At 48.3% G+C, this 24,591-nt stretch overlaps 2 long non-coding RNA genes across 2 annotated transcripts in view; both read left to right on the top strand.

Annotated features, from left to right (window-relative positions):
- LOC132655860 (uncharacterized) overlaps positions 1–24,591 on the top strand; it is a 94,871-nt gene that overhangs the window by 3,189 nt on the left and 67,091 nt on the right. Inside the window, exon 2 of the long non-coding RNA XR_009593760.1 lies at positions 484–630. This is a non-coding gene — a long non-coding RNA (uncharacterized LOC132655860). The remainder of the gene's footprint in view (positions 1–483; positions 631–24,591) is intronic.
- Positions 1,869–15,353, top strand: LOC132655861 (uncharacterized). Its single transcript, XR_009593761.1, has 2 exons — positions 1,869–1,960; positions 15,173–15,353. It is a non-coding gene; the product is annotated as an uncharacterized LOC132655861 (long non-coding RNA).

The following is a 24,591-nucleotide window of genomic DNA, read 5'->3' as shown; positions in this document are numbered from 1 at the left end:
CCTGCCTGTGTGTCTGTACACCAGAAGAGGGCACCAGATCTCATTATAGATGGCTTTGAGCCACCATGCAGTTGCTGGGAATTGAACTCAGGACCTTTGGAAGAACAGCCAGTGCTCTTAACCTCTGAGCCATCTCTCCAGTCCTCAATACTTTTTTTATTTTTTGAAATAAAGATGCATTATGTGTATCTGTATGCATTTTCACACGTGTGTATGTAGGTGTGGGGATCTGTGTGTGCATGTGTGTGGAGGCCAGAGGTTGACATCTGACATCTTCCTAGATTGCTCTTTGCCTTATTTACTGAGTCAGGGCCTCTCCCCGAACCCCTGGGTCTCTCTGTCTCCTGCTCCCAAGTGCTGGGAAGGGTCTCCACATCCACTTGGCTTTGCCACGAATGCAGGAGACTCGGGTGCTAGTCCTCATGCTTGCACAGCGAACATTTCTGTTGAGACATCTCTCCAACCACCCTATTTTGTGTGCAGGAATGTACCGTGACATGCGGGTGGAGGTCAGAGGACACTTTGCAGGGATTGGCTCCCTCAGGGACTGAACTCCGGTGGTCAGGCTCAGCAGCAGGTGCTGCTACCTGTTGAGCCCCACCTGCCGCTTTCTGACCTGACAGTCATGAGGTGAGTAGCTCTGCTCTGCCATGTTGTTCCACAACAATGTTCCTCCCCATCACAGGCGTGCAGACACAGAACCAGTGGATCCTGGATCTCTAGAATGGAAATGCTAATAGTCTGTGTGTGGGCTGTGATTTGAAGAGCACCTGACATTCTCTACATTTGCTGTGTTAAAACACGACAGGAAAAAGACCCCAAACAACTACCTCAGCCATGAGCACCTCTACATTAAAGCCACTTAGGTTGTGACAAAGTCACCAGTTGTTGTAGGATCTTTGATAACATTGTGAACCCCGAGACTGTGAACTGAAAAAAAAAATCTGTTTCTAATTGTGGTATACTGTAAACAAGTATTCATGGTGTGGTTCAGCCCTAGCACACACCTTTTATCCAAGAGCTTTCTGAAAATAAGATTAAATAAAGTTGATTCTAGGTCAAGAGCAAGAAACCAGATTGACAAGAAGTGAACATGGGGGAAAAACATCATAGAGAGAAAGGAAGTCTCACAGACATATAGAGAGATGCACACAGGAAGTAGAAAGGAGAGACAATGAGTTGAAAGATATTTAAGATAGACAGAGAGGTTAAGAGCACTGGCTGTTTTTCCAAAGTTCTGAGTTCAATTCCGAGCAACCACATGGTGGCTCACAACCATCTATAATGAGATCTGGTGCCCTCTTCTGGCTTGCAGGCACATATGCAGGCAGAATATTGTATAAATACATAAACAAATCTTAAAAAAAAAGATAGAGAGAGAGAGAGAGAGAGAGAGAGAGATAGAGAAAGGAGGATAGGCTTTCTCCTTCTGGGACCTGAGCTGAGTAGGATCTGAGCTAGCAGGCTTTTACTCCAGCATCTGGATACTGAGTCTGTATTGATAAAACCAAATGATTGGGATTTTCTTTAATTAAAACAACAATGAAGCCAGGCAGCTGGCACACGCCTGTGTTTCCAGCACTCAGGGAGGCAGAGACAGGTTGATCTCTATGAGTTTGAGGCCAGCCTAGTCTAAAAAGTGAGTTCAGGATAGCCAAGGCTATAAAGAGAAACTTTGTCTCAAAAAGTTAAAAAAAAGTTTTTTTCCTTCCACCTGTAGGTGTCAGGTCATCATGCTCAGTGGCAAGTGCCAGCACCTACCTATCTATCTTACCTCCTCCCCCTTAAAAAAAAAAGTTTGAAGAAAAAAATCAACTGAATGTCCTCTATTTACATACTTCCTAATATTTATCTATTTATTAGAGATAGAGTCTCACAATATAGTTCTGGCCTGGAATTCACCATATGTCAAAGAGGCTGGCCTTGAACTTGAACTGCTTCCAGAGTGCTAGGATTACAGGTATGCTCTCTGACACGTAGTTTATACTTCTTTACTCTTTTAAAAGGTTTTGCAAAGAAATACCTTCCCTACCATTTTTTATTTAGTTCCTCCACATTTTTAAAATTTTATTTATCTTTATTTTATGTGCATTAGTGTTTGCCTACATGTATGTGTATGTGAGGGTGTCAGATCTTGGAGTTACAGACAATTGTGAGCTGCCATGTGGGTACTGGGATTTGAACTGGGTTCTTTGTAAGAGCAGTCAGTGCCTTTAACCACTAAGCCATCTCTGCAGCCCCCTACTTCTTCCAAATTCTAAACAGACAATTCTACAAACATGAAAAAAATAGTCGTGCACACTGATGCCTCCATCTATGACTCTCAAGTTGGTAGGCTGTGGCACATGTTTTCCCTGAGAGCACAGGAGGGGATAGCCTGTTTGTACAGGGGACAGCTTATCACCTGGACTCATTTTGAAAATTCTAATCTTTTAATGAGGGTGAGAGAGTTTTAAGAGAGGGTTTCTTGAAGCCCAGGTTAGCCCTGATGGATGTTATGTATTTCAGCATTTTGGCTAAAATCAAGAATAGTATTAAACTTGCTATGTAACAAGGATAGCCTTGCATTTCTGATCCCCCTGTGTCCTCTTCCCAAACCCTGGGACAACAGGTGTCCACCGCCATGCCTGGCTGAAAGTTCTATTTCTGCAAAAATATTTTCTAGTTGTTGCACTTTTGTTTATGCATGTGTGTGAATGTGTGTAGGGGCATGTGGAGGTTTGAGGACAAACTCAGGCCCTTCTGAGGCAGGATCTCTCATAGCTTACCAGCTAGGCTAGGCTAGCCAGTGAGTCCCAGGGATCCTTCTGCCTCTGCCTCCTCAGTACTTGGATTACAAGTACGTTCTATCATACTCTGCCGTTATAGCTCAGTGGTTAAGAGCACTGATTGTACTTCCAGATGGACCCAGGTTCAATTTCCAGCACCCACATGGCAGTTCACAATTGTCTGTAACTCCAAGATGACACCCTCACTCAGATGTATGTAGGCAAAAACATCAATGCACACAAAATTATTTAAAAATTTATTTTAATTAATTATGGGTATGGGTATTTTGGCTGCATGTATGTCCGCGTGCCCAGTGCCTGAGAAAGCCAGCGAGACCATTGGATGCTCTGGAACTAAGTTACAGACAGTGGTGAGGCACTGTGGGAGCTGGGAGTCAGATCCAGGTTCTCTGCAAGAGCAGCCAGTGCTCTTATCTACTGAGCCATCTCTCTAGTCTGATGCCCTGCTTTTTTTTTTTTTTTTCACATGAATCTCGGGGTTTGAACTCAGGTCCTTGTTTTTGCAAGGCAAACACTTTACCTACTGTGCTATCTCCCTAGTCTGCAAATCATTTAAAATTTTTTTTAAAATTTATTTTATTTCATTTCATTTCATTTCATTTCATTTCATTTCATTTTATTTTATTTTATTTTATTTTATTTTATTTTATTTTATTTTATTTTATTTTATGTGCATCAGTGGTGTCAGATCCCTTGGAACTGGAGTTACAGACAGTTGTGAGCTGCCATGTGGGTGCTGGGAATTGAATCCGGGTCATTTGGAAGAGCAGCAAGCCAAGCAGCAAGTCTTCTTAGCCACTGAGTGTCTCTCCAGCCTCTAGGCTCTGCTACTTGTAAACTGATTCTGTGAAGGTTTGGTTCTTTCCCTTCACAGCCAGGACTATGAGACCTGGATGTGATGTGACTCAGAGGGGCCTAGAAAGACCAGAACAGGGAGAGGTGGCCCTTTTTCAAGGGCATGAAAACTTGTGCAGGAAAAGTAAATGTGATGAAGGTCAGAGGAAATGGTATTTCCCAGACAAGAAAACCTCTAGGACAGGAGTCTCATGTAAACAGATACCCACACAGGGGAGAAAAAGCTGGGAGGGGCCCAGTTAAGGCAAAAGTGAGCAGGCATGGTTCCATTGTCATGCTGACACCATGGAGGCCTCAGCTACAGATGCCTGGCACTCCAGAACAGTGGCAGCCCCTCACAGAGCTCCCACTGAAGATGGTTATGGGGCCTTTAGAGCACACACAGTGATTCCCAGGGCTGTCGGAACGGGGAAGACTCAAGTGTGCGCTGGCATGGGTGACAGGCTAAGCTCAGGCCATTGAGGCCTGCGGAGCCTGGGAGAGAGCCCAGCAGCCAGTCTGTGTTCCTCACGACCCTCCCAGCCCTGTGAAGCAGATGTGGGATCTCTGACTTCCGAGTCTCTGGTAGGAGCGGGTGCGCTCTCTATTTTAGGCAAAGACTTTGTTAATTTTGTCGAACTCTGAGGCATGTTGCTGAAACTACATGCAGTGGAAGAGGCTGTGGAAAATGTGTCAGGCATTCTAGGATTGTATGGCTTATGTATGAAAACCCAAAATAGAATTTTAACCGGCAGGATTATGCCGATGGCAGATGTGACCGAGGAAAAGTTACCACAGGCACCTTTCCCCACTCGTGGAGAGTGAGGTGCAGAGAGAGAGGAGACCAAAAAGTATTGCTCCTCCAAGCCTTGCATGAAGATGATTCTATTTTCACTCACCTGCAAGAGAAAGAAGGTTGGGAAAGACAACATAGGACACGATCTTTGTGTGTGTGTGAAAAATAAAGCAAAAATCTTATATCCTGAAACATGGGTTGGAAAATTGAAGTTTGTAGTGATTAGTTTGAGGCTAGTGAAGGGTGTGTGGAAGGCTGTACTCTTCTGTGATTCTTGCAAGGCCGTAACAGAGCAAAAGGAACTGAAGATGGCTTAGCTTGGTTTCCGTCACTATAACACGATATCTAGTGTGGGTTAATATAGAGAAAGGAGAAAGGAGAAAGGAACTTATTCAGCTCAAGGCTCTGGAAGCTAGGAAGCCTGAGGGCATCCAGTGAGAATCTTGCTGCCGTCCTGAAATATGGTACAGGGATTTCATGGCAAGCAGAGAAAGAAGGACAGCCTGGGTCTCCCTTCCTTCCATGTTAATTTCTTCTCCTTTTCTTCCTCTCTCTCTCTCTCTCTGATTTGTTGGGTCAGGTTGGCCTCCACTCACCATGTAGCTGGGATAGGCCTTGAATCCCCCGTCCCCTTCCTGCCTTCACCTCCTGACTGCTGGGATTACAGGTGTGCACTACCACACGCAGACATGTTTTTAGCTTTTGCTCTGTGCTGTTTTTTATCCTCTCCTAAGGGAGACCAAGGGGCATGTGGACTTTTTAGACTGGGTGGTACTGTATAGATCTCCACATACTCAAGCTGCCCAGGCACCCAAGATGAGGGCAGAGGGTAGAGACAGGATGTCCCTGTGGATGCCATGGAGGTGTTGGCAGGGCTTCCGGCCCAGAGGTGAAGCTTACTGAATGGGGTTATCTCTAGTGGTTGAGGTGGTGGCAATCGGTGCATTTCACAGCCATTTTCCGAACCGAGTGAAGAAGGTTCACTCAGTCATTACTGGAAAGCAATATTCAGGTGACCAGTCAACCAGATGAGTGTCCTAGTGGTTGCTATTAGTGGGAAAGACAAGGCCTTTAGGACCCATGAACCTCATCAACAGAGGTGTGACTTTCCTGAGCTTTACCTGGTTCATTCACAGTTAGCCTCCTGATGCTATGGCTTTTCCAGATTGTCTAGCACAGCAGAAACTTTCTGCTTAGTTTTGCATACATGGAGCTCTTCAGTGAAATGAGTCTTACAGCCCAGGGCTCAGAGGCAGATGCCTAGAGGCTGGGAAGAGGCACCCACTGCTCACATCTTTCTGCTCATCCCTGGCACTGACAGCATTTGTAATCTCTGTCATCAAGGTCAAAAAGGGACAGGAATGCGGTGCCACAAACTCTCTCTTTCTAAAAGAAGAAAAACAAAACCAAACAAACAAAAAAACCTCCGACAACAACAAAAAAACAAACCTCTTGCTTTTAAGACAGAATATCCTGGCCCACTCTTATGCTTAAGCCCAGAGAGTGTTGGAGTGTTGCTGGGCCTGTTATCACCTGCTCCTCTGCTGGCCCTCACCACCCCCTCTACTCCTGTCCTGTTGAAGAAGCAGCTGCTCCATCCCAGAAATTGCAAAGCAGAAAGCTGAGCCTTTGAAAGTGACACCAAAGAGAGAAGCTAGTTTCATATCTGATGCTTGCCCTGGGATCCCCTGACCTGGCTAAGCTGGAGACAGCAAAGCTCTGTTCAAACTCCTCTGTGTAGGAGCCAGAGGAAAAAAAAAAGCTCTTCCTGCTGCAAGCCTGCCAGGTCTCCTACTCCCCCTCCTCTTCTCCATCCACATCCTTTCCCTCCCCTTCCTCCCTTGTTCTTCCTTCTCCTCCTCTTTCCTCCTTCCCCTTTTCATTCTCCTCACTCTTCTCCGACACCCTGCTTTGAGAGATCTCACCACACACCATGGCTAGTTTGGAAATCTCAACCTATCTTATCTCCTAAGGGCTGAGTTTCAGAGTGTGCCCCACTGGCACTCAGGAGGCAGAGGCAGGCCAGCCTGGTGTACAAACAGAGGACAGCCAGGGCTACACAGAGAAACCTTGCCTTGAAAAACCAGGAAAAAAAATAGGTGTACACAGCTATACCCAGCTCTGCTGGATTTTCTTATTCCAAAGCTGACCTGGCTGCTTGGGCTCCAGCTCGATAGAGAATGGAGGAAAAAGCCATTTGCTGGTGGCGAATGCCTTTGATCCCAGCACTTGGGAGGGTGAGGGAGGCAGATTTCTGTAAATTTGAGGCCAGGCTCATCTACAAAGTGAGTTCCAGGACAGCCAGGGCCGCACAGAGAAACCCAGCCTTGAAAAGTAAAAACCCAAACCAAAACAAAAACCAACCAACCAACCAACCAACCAACCAACCAATCAACCAACCAACCAAAGAATGTACACTGCTGTACCTGGCTCTGCTGGATTTTCTTAGCCGGAAGCTGGTCTGTCTGTTTGGGCTCCAGCTCGATAGAGAATGGAGGAAAGGATCTTTGTGACAGACAGAGCAGGGAAGGCTTAGAGAATGCCCTGGAGAATCCAGAGCCGACAGTTGAAAGCCTTGCTCTTTAAGGCTCAGCGAAGGGAGGGAACAACAATTTGCAACAGAGTCAAGGATGTGGCCCAAAGTCAAGGGCACACAGCGAATTCTCATTGCACAGGCGCAGAACTCCAAGTGGTTCTTGCAGCTGGCCAAGAAGAGCCTGGGTCCTTATGAAGGGAGGGGCCAGCAGCTGGAACTCCCAAACCCCTTCCTTGATTGTGGATCTCATGCTCCAGGAAGGTGCTGAAAAATGATGCAGAGGTGAGACTTTAGTGTGGAGGGGAGGTGTCTTCCTGAGGGCTGTGTGAAGACAGACTGAAGCCAGGTTGTCTCTGCCAGGGGCAGAGACCTTGGCTTGCTTGCGTATGCTGCTGACAGAGAGAAGTTATTCCAGATGCCCACCCTGAGCCCAAGACTATTCTATTTTAATAAAAATTGTAAAACTGCTGGGCACTGCTGGTGCACGCCTTTAGTTCCCAGCACTTGGGAGGCAAAGGCAGATGGATCTCTATAAGTTTGAGGCCAGCTTCAAGGTCTATAGAGGTCTATAGAGCGGAGAGTTCCAGGACATCCGGGATTACACAGAGAAACCCTGTCTCTAAAAACAAAAATGCACACAAAAAAATTGTATTGATGTTGATAGTTCACTACAGTGTTTACCCAACAGTACCTCTTAGTTTTCTAACCACAGAAGTGAAGATTCCAGTATTAGAATATTATAGATTCAAAGACCCTGATTACAGGGGCTGGGGAAATTCTTTTTCTGTCTCTGTCTCTTTCTCTTTCATATTTTTTTTTTATTTTTATTTTTTTGCAATGTCTCTCTGAGCAGCCCTGGTTATCCTGGAACTTCCACGTACGGGGACTAAAGGTGTGCGCCACTTTACCTGGCGAAGTACTGAAAGTCCCTCCGTTCTGGAATTTGTTCTCTCACCCTGCAGCCAGCTAAGGCGGAGCACCCACTACCGTTAGGAGACTCCTGCTCCAAAAACTCCAAGAGGCAGTCCAAATATCCAGACAGACAGGCTCCATCTGGACGAAAGAACTTCTGGCTATTAGAGATAAAAGCCAGCATTCCTCAGGAACTTGTGAAGCCGGTTCCCCCCTACCAAGAGAGGTTACTTCCCGATCACTGACAGAAGGGACCAATGGCTATCTGTGGTGCTTATTAGCATACCGAAGCCTCCAGGCTCACACACACACACACACGCACACGCACACGCACACGCACACGCACGCGCTCTAGAGCCTCCTTCCCACCAGCTACTCATTTCTCCTTATAATCCAGGTATTTCGGTTATGCTCTCTCTTGGTCTCCCACTCTCCTCTCTTGGTCCTCTTTTTATCTTCATCTCTTGTCACCTTGACCCCGCATGGCCAGGTCCAGTCTGCTGGCCATGTTCAGTCTCTCTGCTCTGGACTCTTCCAAATGCCTATGGCTTTCCTCTCCCTCAGATCTACAGTAAAAACCTTCCTCTCAGCTCTACCATGGAACAGTTGTGTTGTCATTTTATACATCTGGTGCTGAAAACTTCCAGGTGGAACATAAATGAGTGGATCCCTTTCCAAGGCATCTGGCCGCTCCTAACCTACTCAAGCTTCTGATCCCATTCTCCTAAGGTAGGTGTGGACCATTTGTTTTTGCTTCCATCCACAACCCACCATGTTGACTCCAAGTTCAGCTGCTGCTTCCCTCCTGCTTCTCCACGGTGCTTCCAGACACCGCTCAGCCTCTCTGCATCTTGCTGCACCTTCCTGGGCAGGCCCTGTCTCTCCCTGACTCTCCCTCTACCCCCTACCCCCTCTCTCCTCATGGACTGGGTAAGTGTCACCCCGGAGCCGCCTGCTTTGACTCTGTTAGCCCCTGGAACTTACACAAGTCACAGCAGTGCTGGATGCTCCTCTTGTGTTACTGCCTCCCATCACACGGGAAGAGACTCCTGCTACCCTATAGGCAGCCTGCTTCTGGGTTGCCTAGTAACCTATGCGGTCATCATGTGCCAGCTGCCAGCTGTGTACCTGGCGGACGCAGTTCAGCTGCACATCAGACATAAAAGGACCAACCTGCCACCTCTCTTATGCTCGCTGTTTTGGTCTCTCTCCCCTTTCTCTGTTGGGGCGCCCCCCTTCTCTCTCTCTCTCTCTCTCTCTCTCTCTCTCTCTCTCTCTCTCTCTCCACCTCCATCCAATAAATTTCTTTCACATCAGATCTGTTGTGTGTAGCATTTTTAAATACACCCTAACAACACTTCTTCTCTGTGACTTGGAATAAGTCTTTCCATCTGTTTAGGTGCACCCCAGATTGAAATTCTTGTCATTAGGACACTTCTCCTTCTCTCTTTTCCCACATGTTCTATGTTCTCAGCTCCTTCCTAGAGCCTGCTCTGTCTCTCTTGCCCATCTCTTTACCCTGCTCCTGACTGCTCCCAGCTCCCTCCTAAAGCTTCCCCCCGTCTCCATCCCAGGAGCTGCCTGCTCTTTCTGTCCTCCTTGGCTTGCTGGAGCCTGCTGTGTAAATCTCACAGGTACAGCAGACAGCTTCCTTAGCTCTCCTGGGTCTTCATGTGGAATCCCTCTGCTGCAGCTCCTGTTTGAGACCCATTCCCTCCTTAAAGTCTTTTCCTCCTTGGACTAAGATTGCATTGAGCCTAGATGCCATACTGCAAACAGCTTGGACTCAGTACAGTTCAATGGCCACAAAATAGCACACTTGGTTTTCAAATTCTCCCACAGTGTAACAATTTAAGCCAGTGCAGAAGCCAATGAGCCCAAAGTCTCTTATCGCTAAGCTTTTTCTTCTTTCCTCTTTTGAAAATCTCTTATCTCTCTCTACACTTTTTCCGTTCTAGGCAATCAAAAATAAATCTCTTAAAACCATTGTTTAAACCTTCTTTACCTCAGGATTTGTAAATTCACTGGGTGTGGTTAAAAATCTGTAAAATCTGGAACAAAAAGTTAGCTTAAAATTTGTAAGGAGCAGGGTGGTGGTGGTGCAGGCCTTTAATCCCAGCACTCAGGAGGTGGAGGCAGGAGGATCTCTGTGAGTTTGAGGCCAGCCTGGTTTAAAGAGTGAGTTCCAGGACAGCCAGGGTGACACAGAAAAACCCTGTCTGGATAAACAACAAAAAAAACCCAACCAAAACAAAAACAAAAAACCTCCAAACAACAACAACAAAACTTGTAATGAACTGGGCAGTGGTTTAATTGAAACCAAAAAAGAAAAAAAAAATAAAAATGTTGTAACTGGAGCTGGAGAGATGGCTCAGAGGTTAAGAGCAATGGCTGCTCTTCCAGAGGTCCTAAGTTCAATTCCCAGCAACCATATGGTGGCTCACAACCATCTATAAAGAGATCTGGTGCCCTCTTCTGGCGTGCAGGTGTGCATACAGAACAGAACATTGTATATATAGTAAATAAATAAATCTTAAAAAAAAAAAAGTTGTAATTGTTGGGTTTTTAGACCCAGGACAATTGGCTGAGGTGCATATTTAGCATACCAAATTGGGTCTGGCCTCCAGGTTCTCCCAGAATCCCTGAGTCCCTACCTGTTACAAGGCTGGCATACCCAGTCCTCTACCCTGAACTTTTCAGCCCTGGGTCTAGTTTCCCTATATAATCCAGACATTTTGGTATGCCTTCTTTTCATTTTCTTTCTCCCTACATGCACATGCGTTTTCTCTCTTTCTCTTCTCCCTTCTCTCTGTCTTCCTTCCCATGTCAACTTCCCTGGCTTCAATCCTTGGGGCCAGTGAACCCGCCCGAGAGCTGTACCCAATAAAACTGCCTGGATGCTTTAATCTGACTTGATATGGCTCATTTCATTAGCAGAGAAAACCTATTAGTAATGAAAAGTGCTTATAGTGAAAAAAAATACCATCAAAACCAAAACAAACAAACAAACAAAAACTGTTCCTAGGTAATAGGGTTTTTTGTTTTGTTTTGTTTATTTTATTATTATTATTATTTTTGAGACACGGTTTCTCTGTGTAGCCCTGGCTGTCCTGGAACTCACTCTGTAGACCAGGCTGGCTTCAAACTCAGATCTGTTTGCCTCTGCCTCCCAAGTGCTAAGCTTAAAGGAGTGTGCCTACACCATGGCTATCTAGGCAAGCTTATGGAGGTAGAAGGCATGCTTGTTTGTAACTTGGGTTCAACTTGCTGGACAGGCAGCTGTTGCCAGATGTCTTTGCAGATGAATTTTCTGTGCTAGTCTTCTAGAGTGGTTGTGTGTAAATACGTGTATAAGACTCCTCTATATTTTTCTTGCTTTATTTGTTGTTTTACTTTCCCCTTTAGTACTAAAGATGGAACCCAGGGCCTCGTGCAGACCAGAGAGGCATTATTTATTTATTTATGAGGCTTGACAGAAAGGATTGCATTTTGACTGACAAATTTCACAGTGATAAGACAAATAGTTTTAGAGGCTCTACCACACACCACATGAGTATGGTTTGTGGGACCCCGTTATTAAAGTCGCAGTCTGGCACTTCCAGATAGCCTGTGAACTCAGTCTATGATGGACATCCTTTCTCAGTGGATTCCCTCTTCTTCGAAACCCCAGATCCCCTAAGGTACTTCACACAGCCCTCAGGGAAGATTACAGGCTTGACCCTCTCCTGATAAGAAGCCTGTTCAGCAAGCACCTGGGGATTCCTGGAGACATGAGCCCTGTGCTAATAAGATGTCTTGGTATCTTGGCTTTCCACAGTGACCTTTAACTGTACCTGGATATTCTCCCCCACCATAGAGTAATGAAGTACTGCTTCCCCTTTTATGAGAGGACTGTGCTACTGTATGTAAATCAAGTATCCCTGGCACCTCTAGCCCCAGCAAATCCCTCTCAGTGCCCAAGGTTTATAATTCCTTGTTTCACAGGAAATATAAAGGGACCAGCAGCATTTATTTCACCATTCATCATTTTTTTTTCCTCCCTGAAGGCACTTGGAGCTTCTGGACATTTCTCCCATCCATGCTCCCCTCCACCCCCAGCCATTCATTCATGTGTCAGCACTGATGGCTGCTGCCACCTTTCTAGCACTGCTCCGCCTGCCACAGTGCCAGTCTGGGGAGCAAGTGACTGGCTGCTCCAGACACAGCCATTGGTCTGCCTGGAAAAGACCGGGCTCCAGCCTCTCTTGGTTTCAGGGCTCCAAGTGAGCCTCTGTTACTGGCTGTGCCCTAGGCCAGGCCCTAGTTGCTGCCTGACTCAGGCTTCAGAGCTCCATGCTCCTTGCTGTCAGCTGGCCTGGTGCTGGCAGCCTAGCCTAAAAGGCATAACGCTTATTTGTGGAGATCTTCTGTTACAGGTTTCATCTATTCCGGTCCCTCCAGCTTGGTGAAACGTGGAAGTGGGGGGACAGTAGTTGACAATAGTTGACAGTAGTTGACATTTGAATTTTGAGGTGGTATAGACTCTGATTGCCTAACTGTGCTTGCAACATATGCACTCATATTTGCCTTCTTATGCACACATATATGCTTACATGCATGCACACATGTTCACATTCTCACACATGTGTGCACACAAGTGTGTGTACATACCAGCACACACTTGTATTCTTACACACAAGTACACACATATACTTACACATATGCATGTATACACATATACTCACCAACACCAAACACACATATGCTCAGATGTGTGTATAAATGCACACACATGTACATATGTGTGCACATATGTAAGCTTCCACAATGTGTGTATACACATTCATATATACATATATTCTCATAAACGTGTACACATATACGCTTACACATATTCACACCCACAGTGTGTGTAGTGAAAGTTTTGGAGGTTTGGTTTCTTTGAAAAACAGAAATGTTATGGGACTATGTCTTCATTTGGATGCGGGATAGGGGCTGCTTTGGACTGCGAGCAGCAGCAGCTGACCATGATTTGCCTGTGCTGAAAGGGCATGAGTTTGCCAGCTGCAGATAGCGTCTATGATTGTGTGACATTTGGAATTCTGGGGGTTTTTCAGAGAGTGCATAAATGCGAGGGCCCCAAGGGGCAGGGTGGGCCGTTGTTGGTCGTTGTTGGTAGCAGTTTGTTAAGTAGTCACGCCCAAAGAAGGAAAAACAACAAGAAGAAATTAGATATCTTGGGGCGAAGATCAGACTTGCTGCAGGGAACCCGATGCCCCTAGCAGGAGGAGGTAGTCTAACCACAGCCTTCTCCCTCTCCCAGCCCTGACTTTATTCGGGGATCTCTGTCCTTTCCTCTCCATCCTTTTCTCTCTCTTAGCTAGTGTTAGGGGCTGAAAGGGAAGAAGAAAGGGGTGGAGAAGGGTGAAGAAAGAAGAATCCCCAAAGCGGCCGAGGACCCTTGCAGTGGTGGGCGCGGTAGTTACTGGATTTCGGTAATTGTTTCACAGAGTATATGGAGACCAGGTTGCAGTTTCTCACACTCATCCCCGGCACCCCAGGGATGCTGGGGGAAGAAATACATTTTGTGAGTTATTAAGTTCAGTAGTTGGTTTAAGAATGAGATAAGGCCAAGTTTTATTAGGATCTCTCTCTAAAAAAAGGATCAGCAACACCTAGGTGCCATTGCTCTTCCTCCTTCCCCTGCTGTCATCTGGCTTTTCTGGCAGCCACCAAGGGAAACTGTCCTTTGTGGTTTCTGATCCTTCAAGAAATGGAAGAGTATGGAGGTTGCCCATCCCCACTGAGGGCCTGGGCCCCGCTTCAGGTGCCGTCCACACTGGTGAAGGAAGTGTGTGGGGAAATCCCACCGTGGGCTGAGTGGGAGGTTGAGAGGCCACGAGGGACAAGAACTCACAGAGAGGAGCAGAGACAGGGCTCCCGTCAGATCCAAGCAGAGTGTCAGGGGGGACCTGCTCGAATGTGGCCTCCAGGGCCTTCTCCTTTTGAGGCAATTACATGAGGCCTCTTTTCGCGGCGGTTTTCTCTGATAGCAGCGATCCGTTCCTGTTATAGTCTAGATGAAAGGCTCGGGGTTAAAATTCGCCTCACAGGAAATTCATTCATATCGTGTTTAGTGGAAGAGGCTGCTGAGTATGTGTGGGGAATACAAACTCAGCCCGAAGCAGCAAGCTGAACTGATGCTTCTGATCCAGGAGTGAGGCAGGGCTTCAACGGGACCCAGAAGAGGTCTGTGAAACCCATTCACTAGAGTGGTGTGAGTCCACTTGGTAGCCTGGGGTCAGAGGATTGCTGTGAGATCCTGCCTCAGGACAAGCAAAGTAAAGGACCGTGGACACCTGTAATCTCAGCACCAGAGGGGAGACACCTTGGCCGCATAGTGAAGTTGAGGCTAGCCTAGACTACAGGAGACCTTGCCTGAAAGAACCAAACCCCTAAAGAAACAATAACAACAAAAGCAAATGAAATGTTCTATTACACCACGTATTTGCCGTTCTCACCCTGGGGGAAGGGCGTGGGCTGTTGGCATCAGGAATGGAGGTCAGGCATGTGGCCTAAGGTCCCAAGGTGGCCAAGATGGTCCCTAAGACAGCAATATGTCCAGCAGTGAGACCAGCCATGGAGCGTCAGAACCTCTCCCTTAAATGGGCCTTTTAGGAAAGAGGGACAAATCTGGGTTTTGGCAGAAAAGAATGCATATGCAGGTGGTTTTCTATTTTTCTGTTTGTGTGGAAACTGTGTTTATTATAAAGAGAAAAGTGTCCCTCCACCCCTGCGTAAGCGGCTGTCTCTCAGCACATCCTGTGACTCAGACGTACATTCGTTCCTGCTTTTTCACTGTGATTGATTTAAGGCGGCCAGAAAATTAATTGGTTTAAATGTTCCAACCTGAAGGCAAGTTCCCTTGATGGATGCGCATGCCTGGAGCACAGAGGACAATCGATAGATGTTTGCAGGCTACGCAGAGGAGCGCAGGGCTACTGGGGCTGGGAAGGAAGGTGGGAGCGCCCTTCCTGCCCTAAGAGTGAGTCTGTTTCCAGGTGACAGTGTGAGGTGAGAGGCCTGCTGTCTTTAGCCGGGGCATTCTGGACCACACACATCTAGCAGGTGGAGAAGGAGCTGATACAGAGGATGCAGCAACTAGAGTTAGAAAAAGCCTTCACAGTCTCCCGGCCTCTCAGGATGCTCCCCAGCCTCAGAGGGCTCATTAAAAATGCTCTTTGGAGAAGCAATTTTAGCTCTCGTTGCAAATACTTCCCTCTCTTCGATGTCTTCTTTAAAAGATTCTGTCTGCTCTCTTCACAGAAAGTACTTCGAGAAAGAGATAATTAGTAGGGCAGAGCCGAAGCTCTGTGGCCTGCTTGCAGAAAGCCCTGGGCCCCATCATCTGTGCTTGCAAAAATCAATCAACCAACCAATCCATCAATCATCACCAATCATCAATCAATCAACCAAAATAAAATAAAAGCAAAACAATGAAAACAAACAGTTCGATGGTGTGGGTTGTAAAACTTCGCTGTGGGCAGCTGGGAGCTACAGCCAAGGTATGGGCAGGGTAGGAGAGGGCTTGTGCTGGGAATTAGCATGGAAAGTCACACAGGAAGTATGTGTGTGTGTGTGTGTGTGTGTGTTTGTGTATTGCATTGCAGTCTTGCTATCTGTGGAGTGTGGAGTTCTTGAAACTAGGGTTGTGGGGCTTCAGGAGTTTCAGGGACAAAAGCTCCGCCTGTTTCTTAGATGTGACACAAAGGCAGATGAGGCATCATAGCTCTGGGAGGACATGATGAACTCCTGAGGCTGCATCCATCTTTACTTGGTTGGCTTGTGACATCTGTCAGGACATGCCTCCGGAGTGCCTCCTCGTTCCACAGCTCCCAGGAGAGGGAGTGGAAGGGCCGTGTCTCCATCAATCAGGCGGCTCATCAGGGAAGTAGACTTTCCATCTCCTGGCTTGGAAATCACTACTTTCCTGTCACCATTTGGAAAAGAAAAGGCTCCCACCACATATACTGAAAATCCTAAGCGTCCCTGAGCTCTGGATAAAATGGAGGAGGAACTTAATAGGCATGCCAGACATGAATATATTCTAAAGAGACACTTTAGCCCTCAGACTGTTAGAACAATGACCCCAAGAAATGGGAAGGCTCCCCTGGAATCTTTTGCTGGGAGAAGTCAAGTCTGGACCAGCCAGAAGGGGAATCTTTTGTCTCCATGGGAGAAAGATTCACAGCCTTTCAGAGACAATGATGTGTTGGCGGTGGGCAGGACCACACTTTGATTGTGTACATGTGCAGAGCCCCCGACTTCACATACATATGTGAACCTCATGTCAGGAAAAAAGACTGGAGAAGGTCACTGCATCTCTTTGTCCCTCATCTTAAGGTGGCAACATTGGAGAAATGTTCTTAATTTGACCTTAATTGGCTTCTCAAGAATAAGTGGCCAAAGTGGGGTGGTGGTGGCACATGCCTTTAATCCCAGCACATGGCCAGGCAGACTCAAGCAGATCTCTGTGAGTTCAGGGCCAGCCTGGTTACAGAGTGAGTTCCAGGGTAGCCATGCCTACACAGAGAAACCCTGTAACAAACAAACAAACAAGCAAACAAGCAAATAAAAGTGGCCAAACCTGGTTTCTTGGAAAACAGACTGTGACCTGTGACCCAAAATTCAGTAACAGTATCATATGTGGAAATATGGCTTTAGGAGTTTGAAGCCAAGACAGCTTACCATGGAAGGTTCTGGCAGTGTGCACAGGAAGAAGTTCTGGACCTTAGAGAGGATGGCAGTGAATCATGCAGTAGAATGGATTATTTTATTTTATCTTTATTTTATGTGACTGAGTGTTTTGCCTGTGCATATGTCTCTGTACCGTACATGTGCAGTGCCTGGAGAGGCCAGAAGATGGCACCAAATCCTCTTGGATTGGAGTTATGGACTGTATGGGTGCTGGGAATTAAACCTGGGTCCTCTGGAAGAGCAGCCAGTGCTCTGAAATGCAGAGCCATCTCTCCAGCCTCTGGTTCTTTGTTTGGTGAGATTAGAATATGTTTCTTGTGGAGTCTTTTATCACCGAGATGAATCGAGGAGGCAGGAGGCTTCCTCACAGAGGCACACGTCTGTCAGGGCTCACGGTTCAGCTGGTGGCTGGTGTAATGCAGACTGAGGCGTTGTTGGCTGGTGGACCTGTTCAAGGTCTCCCCTGTGGCTTGAGTGTGCTTATCTGGCTCCATCACAGAGGGAGCCGGGAAATAGTCTGGCCTTTGTTGACTCCCCTGCAGACATACAAGTCCTCATTGTCTTGATGGTGGAAGCAGCCACAGCTCACTAGGGGGAGGGACAGAGGCATCGCTCTTCAGAGGGCCAAAGATCAAAGATGTTGGGCTCCCCAGTTCACCACTTCTACCAGCAGCCACGTTGGGGTATGGCTTCATGCTAATTCTTTTTGCGTGTATATGTGTGTATGTACATATGTAGGCTGAGGTCAACATCAGTTGTCATCCTCAGCCACTCTCCTCTATGGATTTATTTAGTTCTAGTCAGAGTCTGTAGTGTGCAGTTCTATATAGACATGGCTGGTCTCCAACTCACAGAGATGTGCCTGTCTACGTCTCCCTAGGGTGTTAGGATTAAAGGCATATGACATTACGCCAGGTTTGACTTATTAAATCTATATTTTCAGATTTATTTATTCAGTGTAGGAGCGTTTGCCTGCACGTATGTATAGGCAGCACCTGCACGCCTGGCGCCTGTGGAGGCCAGAGAGGGTGTCAGGTCTTCTGGAACTGCTGTTGCCAATGGCGTGAGCTGCCATAGGTGCTGGGAACTGAACTTGGGTTCCCTATGACAGCAAATGCTTGGAACTGCTGAGCCGTGTCTGGGCTGGCCAGGCAGCTCCAGGCATTCTCCTGGCTCTAGTCCTCTGAGCTCTGGGATACAGATAGGAGCTACTGCATCAGACTTTTTAACCCACCTCCAAACTCATGTCCTCGTGCTTCCAAGGCAAGAGTGACTTTACTGACTGAACCACCTTTCCAGCCCTTTGTACTAACATCTTTAGTGAAGAACACTCAGCCTTGGGTGTCTCGGGGCCAAATGGGACTACTCTGAGTGGCGAGACTCAAAGTCCTCCTGAACGAATGCCTCAGATTTCAGGGGCAGGGCCCCGATGCCCATAGGATGTTCAGCAAGGATGAGAGTTGGGGGAAAAGGACTGAACACAAACCAGAAATCCCCAACCCTTGCTAATTAGACCTTGACACCACGGTGCCTGCCCTGGTGACTTTTGATGCCTGATATAAACGTTTGGAATCTAGCTCCTAATGACCCGTGGGGCCTGTATTCATGACTTTTCTGCTGTTGTGATAAAATGCCACGAGTGAAGGCGACTTAAGGAAGGTTTGCATTGGCTTCTGGTGCAGAAGCCTTGATGTCCATGATGGTGGGAAAGGCACAGCAGCAGGAGAGAGAAGCTGAGAAATGAACTCTCAAAAGCACACAGGAAGCAGTGAACTGGGTGGGGCTATAAACTCTCAGAGCCTGAGCCCCAGTAACTGACTTCTTCCTGCAGGGCTCCATACCCTTTCCCAAACATCTCCAGCAACTAAGGACCAAGGGTTCAAATACATGAGCCTGTGGGGGTACATTTTGCATTCAAACTATCACAGAGCTTTAAGCCAAATGGCCGATCTCAAGAAAGACAATGTACACTGTGAAACTTACAACTTTGTATGTCTATGCATAAATGGCCCAGGAGACAAGAGCATATAATGTCTCTCCTCCTGTCATAAAAGGACACTCCCCTCCCCCCCCGGAGTTCTCACTCTGTGAACTCCCTGTTAATGTGCTCTTAAAATATGTTTTAATAAATTCTCCTTATCTCTTTTGACCTTTGGTAAATTCTTTTACTCCCTGTGTCACTGGCTGTCACACACAGTAGAAAGCTCTTAAAAAAAAAAAAAAAGTAAAAAAAACCCTCACATAATAGGAGGCTGGAGAGATGGCTCTCTGGTTAAGAGCACAAGCTTTCCCGGAAGACCCAAGTTGGCTTCTCAGCATCGACCCTGGGCAGCTCAGCTCCAGCTCCAGAGGATCCTATGTTTCTGGTCTCTTTGGAGTACCTGCACTCATGTGTACATACCCCCCCATTAACAAACAGCAAACAAACAAACAAACCAAGCCTTACATAATATAAAATTAGTCATCTTTTTAAAGAAGCAGATCTGAAAACTTAGGTTTGTGTATTGTGTGTGTGTGTGTGAGCATGCGCTTGTGAACGTGTTTGTTGCAGCACGCATGTGGGAGTCAGAGGACAACTTTCTTTCTTTTTTGGGACTCACAGCATTCACCCGCCTCTGCTTCCCAGAGTGCTGGGGTTAAAGGTGCCAGGGCGCCTGGCTCAGAGGACAACTTTCAAGGGTTGGTTCTCTCATTGTGTTGGGTTCTGGGTTGTCAGGTTGTCAAGCTTGGCTGCAAGTGCTCTGAACTGCTCAGCCATCTCTGCAGCCCCCACCTGGCTAGCTTTTTTCCTTTGCTCCATCTCTGTGGACATTCCTTTTATTTATTTAGCATGGGTCTGTATGTATGTGGCCTTGGCTGTGCCACAGTGTGTGGGAGCACAGAATAACCTATGGGAACCCCCTCCACTCTGTGGGTCTTGGGGATCAAGCTCAGGTCCTCAGGCTTATCCCAGGACTGGCGGGGGATTAGAGAAGGTGAGAGGCTGTCTCTGATGTGCATTTTGCACTCTCATGAACATGATTAATTGTGGGGAGAGGGAGCTAGGGTCTCAAGTAGCCTTGAACTCCTGATCTCCTGCCTCTACTTTTCAAATCTGGGGATTATAGGCATGCACTACCACACCTAGTTATGTCGTACTTGGATGGAACTCACGGCCTCCTGTATTTCACATATGCTTGGCAAGTGCTCTCCCAACTTAGCCCTGGCTGTCCTGCACTTGCTCTGTAGACCAGGCTGGCCTTGAACTCTCAGAGATCTACCTGCCTCTGCCTCCCAACGGCTGGGATTAAGGGTGTGTGCCACCATCCCAGGCTGGAGAGTCTGACTTTTAAACAGGTGTACTGCCTGTTTCATTCATTCATTCATTCATTCATTCATCCATTCATTCAATCTTGATGATTCTCTGGCCTCTCCTGTATCTGTCCTGTGCTTGAGATCATTGTCTTAGCTCACTGTGTCCTCGTCCTATTTCTGGTATGTTTGGTAAACCTGCTCCCAGTGGGTTCAAGCCTTCCCAGTAGGCTCCAGGAGCAGGCACTTGCCAAATGCCGGCTGGCCACTGGGTAAAGGGAGAAGAGTGACCAGCAGGGGGCAGCAGCACACTTACTTGGATTGCTCAAACACTTGAAAAATAATCCAAAACCTTCCATGGACCCTTAAGGGCCAGAGCTCTGCTGGGCACTGGGATGGGCACAGGAAGGCAGCAGGGGGTCTGGGGAGTGGGGTGGGGAGAGAGAAGGGGCACACTTCTCCTTCCTGTTGATCTCTGCTCTGATCCTGCTTCTCCTTAAAACCTGGCTCCACTGAGGTTCCCTGGCTTCCATCACATGAAGGAAGATGTCCAGTTTCCATTGTAGCTGCTCGTCATGTATCACCCCAGCATGTGGGAAGTGGGGCTGGCTGGGATAAGGTTGATTGTTTAGATGTAAAGTCTGTGCTTGGTTTTGAGCAGTTAGAAGAAAAAACTGCAAACAAACGAACAAACAAATATAGCAAATTTCCTGTTTGTCATGAGGTGATAGTGCTGGGGATGGCCTAGTTCCAGGAAATGTATTGCCAGAATGAGTTTTCTGGGCTCCTTTTGCCTTGTGAAGCATAGTGGATACGATGCCACAGGACAGAGCTCCAAGTGTGCAAAGGTCATTGTCATCTGCCCTGTGCTGGGTTGTCTGGGTCCCTCGCAGTGGTTCCCATGGGCACTCCCGGGGCTCAGTATGTTTGGGAGTACACCGTGTTTTTCTGACCCTCCATTCTGCTGCCTACCCCATGACCTGCTTGTGAGCACTCTTGGTGCTGCGGTGACAGAAGGCGGGATCTCAACACTGTCTCTGATGACCAGAGGCAGAACTTGCTCCCGGACCTCTGCCCTAGAGGTGGGAGTCTTGCTTTAGGAGGTCAGTGCAAGGTTTACCTGTCTGCTCAGGCTGCTGGCCACAGCCAGGTTGTGGTCACTCACTGGTTCTGCTCTGGACAGGCAACAGGCTTGAGGTTTGCAAGGTGCCATGGCTCTACATGTGTTGGATCGGGTCCCGGTGCAGCTGAAGCCCAAGCGAAGGGCAGGTGGGGGCAGTCACCATATGTGGGTCATCTAGGTACCCAGAGTGGGAGTGAGTGAGGGGAGGGATGAGTAGGGCTGTATGGTCTGGGTCAGGAGGTAGAAGGCTAAGTCTGGGCTGAGACATACAGGAGGGACAATGGTTCTCTGTGGGAGATCTAGCCAGTTCCAGGGAGGTAGGTGGGAGTGTATATGAGGCTGGAGAGATAATGATTTTAGCCCCCCTTATTGCACCCCTGGAGTGTGCAGGGTTCAGCTCCATCCTCACTCACTTCTTAGTCTCCACTCACTTGTCTTGGTGGCTAGGGTTAGCAGAGAGTGCAGGGACCCTCGTGACATAGGTTGATACAGGGAAAGTTCCAGGGGACCTCTTCTCATAGAGCCAGAGACACTCTGGAGCTTTCACAGTGATGGGGGAGGTTTGTGGAAGCTTCCTACAGAGCAGCGGGCACAAGGCTTTGCTTGGAAGCCCATGAGCCTATTAGTGGCTGAGATGGAGAATACGTGTCCACTTTCTCACAGTGGATGAGGAAGACGAAAATCTAAAGTCTAAGTGCCAGCTGGGCGGTTCCTTCTAAGGACTCTCTTCAGCTTGCAGATGTCCCTCTTCTTCATGGTTTACCATGACCTCTCCTTGGCCTCCATTGGGCAACTGGGCTTTTCCAGAAAGTTATCAGATAGATGAGCTTCTGCTGGTATCTATCTCTCACTTATCAGACAGAGCTTCCTGGACAGCCCCCCCCCCCCCAAATTCTCAAGAGAGCATGTGTTCATGTGTGTCCTTATCTAAGCTTCTTGAATGCATTCTTACTTCTCATCAGCAAACACTGACACAGGAAGGGGTAGGGGCAGAGGCAAAATTTTCATCCTGGAGGGAAACTGAGGCAAGCCAGGTGCTTCAGGCTGCTGTTATGTCACAAAGATGACAGGACCTCTCTGCTAAGCGACATCCTGGTCCCTCAACTGTGGACCTAACACCAGGGCTCCTTCTTGTTCCTCACCCCCTCACTGCCCCATACCACCTCTTCTCCTTCTTTCTGGCTGAAATCTTCCAAGGTTAAACCCACCCCCTATCTGGGCACACTTGTGCCTTCCTGTGGCCTTGTGAACTGGGAGCCCCAGTGGCTGCAAGGCCTATCTAGCTCTGCAGAGTGGCTGTTAGCCATTGCCTGTCAGCTCACCTCCCACCCAAAGCTTAGAGAGACTAGACTCCTGTCTCCTCTTGGATCTTGCCTCTGGGGCCCCCACACTGGTTCCTGTAGTCTTACCCCAACTTGCCAATGTAGAGGGATGCACTTACCTCTAGAGTTTTTGCCTCCTTTCCCCTCCATTCTCACCCCACACAGTGTCCAACTCTGGGCTGCCTAAGTCAGCCCCAACTGCCCTTAATGAATCAGCCTTCCTGCTGTGACCTCTTCTCCAGGCTCTCAAGCTCAGGTGGGAGAGCCAGTTTCAGGAGACTGACCCCGATGGCCTAGCTCGCTTGGCCCCCTGTCTTTGCACCCTCCTAGTGACTGCAGCACACCCATTGTGTCCTTTCTCTTGTTCTCTAAACCTGGGATCCTGGCTAAGGAGGGACTCCCAGCGTGAGCCCTGTGTGTGGATCTCTCTGGGGCAGCATTGGCTGCTCTGAGGAAAGCCTTAGTACAAAGCAAACCCCAGTGAGTGTGTGAATGGCGACCCTAGGGCCCTGAGCTCTATGGTGTTAGAGCATTGGACCCTCACAGTTAGGAGGCTTCCAGACTACTGTTTCTGCTAGGCAGGAGCCTTTCTTTGCTTCTCCACGTGTCCTCAGGGACAGCACCAGGCTTCCACTTTCTCTGGCAGCATGCCTTTTTTGCCTTAAGAGCTGGGATGCTGAAGAGAAAGTGCTTGCCAGCCTGCAACTGTCCACCAGGGGGTGCTGTGAGCTCATCTATGATGACTGGTGCCTGGTGGCTGGCTGGTGCCTGAGGGCTAGCTGGTGCCTGAGGGCTAGCTAGCAGCTGGTGGCTGGTGGCTGGAGGCTGGAGGCTGGAGGCTGGAGGCTGGGGAATAAGGGAGGCAGGTTACAGGGCATTAGGACTGGAGTGCCGTTCAATGTCAGAGGGATAGAAGCTTCACAGGTCTGGGCCTGTGAGGGGCCTGGGTACTTCTGTTTCCTGGAGACCCTGACCCTGGCGTAGCTCTGGGTGGACAGGATGTGCATAGGGCGACCATTGGGCACAGAACAGGGGCTGCAACCTGGAGGTAAAGGTCCAGCTCAGCACTGAATGGCTGGGTTGGTGGGTTCTTCAGCCTTCTTGTCCAGTGTCCTGGCCTCTGCACTGCCCTTTGTAAAGCTCTGTGCTCTTAGCTGGCTCCTTTCTGGCTCCTGGGAGTTGCATCACTTGGGGGCTGTTTGGGAGGTGTACTGGTCACCTTGTATGTCCCACTGCTATTGGCTGGTCCATCAGCAGTTCTTGCGTTGCACGGGGCAGCCTGAGATACAGATCAGCTCTGATGGGCTGAGAATAGTCTCATGAGAAGATCCAGGCTGGGAGGAGCAGTTGAGTGCAGGTGGGTGGGCCAGAGAAGTGGACAGGGGCCTTGATTCGGAGTCTGACATCTTGGAGGAAGACCATGTGGAGTTCAAGTGGGCAAGAAAGGTAGGGGATGATCTGCACCTTGGAGGGGTAGATGGGTAAGATGAGGCTGGCAGTGGGGTCCTCCTGAGACAGGAAAGGGTAGTCCAGGATGAGGGCGTATCCACAGGACAGGTCTAGACCAGGAGTTTCCATCACCCTGTGGCGGTTCACAGCTTTTCCTGACACAAGAATCAGGTCTGGAGAGGCCAGGAGGGTCTTGACTGAGTGAGCAGAGAGAGGGGGGGGGGAAAGAATGACAGAGAGACTAAGACACATAAGCATATATGCTGGTATGTGCATATACACACACATACAAACACACGCAGAAAGACAGACATATACAGACATATATACACAGACACACAGACACACACAGTCTACCTTGACCCTCCAATCCTTCTCCACACAGTTGCCATGGGGACTCTGCAAATGTCAGCTGCCTGGCCCCTCCATCCTGTCCCAGGAACAGTACATCATGGCTGCAGGTACTCTGAGCCCTGACTTGGCCTTCAAGGCATGCTATGGCTAGTGTCTACCTGGAGGGCTTTCAGGACCCCATGCCCCTTCCTGCCCGTCCAGGCTTGGCAGCTTCTCCTGGCACCTCTGCTTCGCCAGGGAGAGCCTTGTCCCGCAGACTCACTTGTCCTGCGGGGCCCATTGTGCATGACTCGTATTTTGAGTCCCCACAGGCAGCCCAGGGGGAACAGCTTTGCCCTTTGCATGTGCTGGAGCCCAGAATGGTTCTGATAACAAAGCATAGAGCTGGGATCTAGGTGGAAGAGGAGGAGGAAAGAGTGTAAGAGTCAACCAGAGGTGGTTGGTGACTC

Source organism: Meriones unguiculatus, chromosome 8 (assembly GCF_030254825.1).
Source record: "Meriones unguiculatus strain TT.TT164.6M chromosome 8, Bangor_MerUng_6.1, whole genome shotgun sequence".
In the NCBI taxonomy this organism is placed as follows: Eukaryota; Metazoa; Chordata; class Mammalia; order Rodentia; family Muridae; genus Meriones; species Meriones unguiculatus.
This window is presented reverse-complemented; position numbering and strand designations above follow the sequence as displayed.